Genomic DNA, 2,942 nt, shown 5'->3' with positions numbered 1-2,942 from the left:
TCAAAGTCTAACATTAAATTGGATTTTTAAAAACTCTCTTCTTGGATGATGCAAGGGGCTTAGAACACTTAAACCCTATTAAAAGCCCTCCCCACCTATATACCTTTACTTGAACACATTTCGATATATATTTAAACTTCACAAGACATAATTATTTTTATGTAGTTAGTATTTATGTTAACCTGTACATTTCTCATTTTCATTGCTCTTCAATCTTTCCTGAAGCTCTGTCCTTACATTTGGGATCATTTTCCTTCTGCCTTTAGAATACTTTTAATTTTCCTTTAGGGTATGTGTGCTGATGAATTCTTCCAGCTGTTTGTGTAAAAATGTCTTTACTTCTTCTGCATCCTTGCAGGATATTTTCCCCAATTAGAAAATTCTAGGTTGGCAGTCATTTTCTTTCAGCACTTCAAAGGCTGTTTCTGCTGAGAAGTTAGCTGTCAGTTTAATTGTTGCTCCTTTGATGGTAATCCCTCTCCTACCCACGCCTCACCCCTCAGTAGCTTTAAAATTTTTCCTTTTCTTTGGTTTTCAACAGTTTTACTGTGATGCGTCTAGGTGTGGATTGTGGTTTTTTTTTTTTTTTCGGTACGTGGGCCTCTCACTGCTGTGGCCTCTCCTGCCGTGGAGCACAGGCTCCAGATGCGCAGGCCCAGCGGCCATGGCTCACGGGCTCAGCCGCCCAACAGCACGTGGGATCCTCCCGGACCGGGGCATGAACCCGCGCCCCCTGCATCAGCAGGCGGACTCTCAACCACTGCGCCACCAGGGAAGCCCCTGGACTGTGTTTTATTTATCCCATTTGCAATTTGTTGGGGCTTCTTGAATTTATGGTTTGATATCTTTCATGAGTTTTAGAAAAATTCTCAGCCAATATTTATTTAACTAGACCACTCTTTTACGCTTTTGATATCCTCACTGTATCCTTCGTGTCTCTTAACCCTCTATTTGCTATCTTTTAAAAATTTATTTATTTTTGGCTGCAGTGGGTCGTCGTTGCTGCACGTGGGCTTTCTCTAGTTGAGGCGAGTGGGGGCTTCTCTTGTTGCAGACCACGGGCTCTAGGCATGCAGCCTTCAGTAGTTGTGGCACATGGGCTCAGTAATTGTGGCTCATGGGCTCTAGAGCGCAGGCTCAGTAGTTGTGGTGCATGGGCTTAGTTGCTCCGCGGCATGTGGGATCTTCCCAGACCTGGGCTCGAACCCATGTCCCCTGCATTGGCAGGTGGATTCTTAACCACTGCACCACCAGGGAAGCCCTATCTTTTTGATTCTGGTTTTGCTCTGACTTTTCATCTTACTCAAGTTATAGAATTGCAAGTTTTCTAATTGCGTTGTTTAAATTTTCTGTAACTTGATTTTCTATAACTTTGACTTTTCACCTCTTCTTGAGCCCATCCACTGAATTATTCTGAATTTTTGTTATATTTTTCAGTTCTAGAATTCCCATTTGGTCCCTTTTAATGTTTCTAATTCTCTGAAATTCTTGGGCATGTGCTTTTTTTTTTTTTTTTTTAACACAGAAACCATAGGTGTTTCAAATTCTGTGAGACATCTTAAGAGACTGTGGGTTCCCCCCACCCTGTTTTTTTTTTTTTTTTTTTTTTTTTTTAGCTGCTGCAAAAAGATTTATTGTTTCCATTTGGTCCATGGCTTGGGAGAGGGCTCCAGTGTGGTTAACAAGCTGCCTACTGGCTGCAGAGAGGGGCTTCAGGCAGAAGCCCTGACACCAGAGGGGCTCCTCAAAGGCCACTGGGCTCCGGAGGCTCCTAGTCGTGCTTGAGGGTGAGCCTTTCGAAGAGATACTCGCCCAGCCCAGCCTGGGGACCAGCCAGCCTGCGGAGGTTGGTCAGGTGGTCACCCATCTTCTTGATGAGTTTCACCTCCTCATCTAGGAAGCGGCTCTCCAGGAAGTCGCAGAGGTGGGGGTCTGCGTGGGCACAAGCCAGGGCATGCAGATCCAGAAGGGCCTGGTTCAGGTTCTTCTCCATGTTAATGGCGGCTTCCATAGCGTCCTGAGTTTTACCCCACTCATCTTGAGATGGCTTCTGCACGTCCTGGAAGAGGGTATGGCCGCCGCGTTGGTTTTGCATTTTCAAGAGACGCCTGGCGCTCTCGTGCTTCTCTTTGGCCAATTCGCGGAAAAAGTGGCCCACGCCCTCCAGAGCCACATCGTCGCGGTCAAAAATAGAAGCCCAGAGAGAGGTAGGTGTCGTAGGCCCGCAGATGCATGTTGACCAGGCGGTTGACGGCGGCCTCCACCTCGGTGGAATAATTCTGACGAATCTGGGAGCTCACAGTTGATCAGTAATAAGGAGTTCGGCTCAAAAAATGGTGTTGGCTGGTCCCGGTGACCGAGGATAGCTGAGTGGTTGACTCCGAAGGTTGGAGGGTGGTCAGAGGCTGGAGGAAAGGGCGACCCTGGGTCTGTTCCGTCCAAACGCTGTTGAAGCAAGACAGATCCGGGGAACCGCCGAGCGCAATGCCTCCCCTCTGGTTTTAATTCATGTAATTTATATTATTTGGTCTTCTCATACACCTGGATATTTGATTGTAACAGAAATAATTTGAGGCCTTGGGTTATGCTCCTGTCTTAAGTCAGCTTGGGCTGTTATAACAAAATACCATAGACTGGGTGGCTTAAACAAGAGACAATTGATTTCTCAGTTCTGAAAAGTATGAAAAGGCTGGAAAGTCCAAGATTAAGGTGCTGGTTGATTACATTCCTGGTGAGGGCTTTCTTACTGGCTTATAAACAGTGGTCTCTTTGCTGTGTCTCCACATGTTGGAGAGAAAGATCTCTCTCATGTCTCTTCTTATAAGCGCGCTAATCTCATCATGGGGCTTCACCATCATGACCTCATCTAAACCTAATTACTTCCCAAAGGCTCTACCTACTCATACCATCACACTGGGGGTTAGGGCTCAATATATGAAATT

The 2,942-nt window shown here is 46.0% G+C and overlaps 1 pseudogene; it reads right to left on the bottom strand.

Moving 5' to 3' along the window:
- Positions 1 to 1,596: 1,596 nt before the first annotated feature.
- Positions 1,597 to 2,306, bottom strand: LOC131742256 (ferritin light chain pseudogene; annotated as a pseudogene).
- Between the last annotated feature and the right edge of the window lie 636 nt (positions 2,307 to 2,942).

The sequence above is a fragment of the Kogia breviceps genome, chromosome 15 (assembly GCF_026419965.1).
Source record: "Kogia breviceps isolate mKogBre1 chromosome 15, mKogBre1 haplotype 1, whole genome shotgun sequence".
In the NCBI taxonomy this organism is placed as follows: Eukaryota; Metazoa; Chordata; class Mammalia; order Artiodactyla; family Physeteridae; genus Kogia; species Kogia breviceps.
This window is presented reverse-complemented; position numbering and strand designations above follow the sequence as displayed.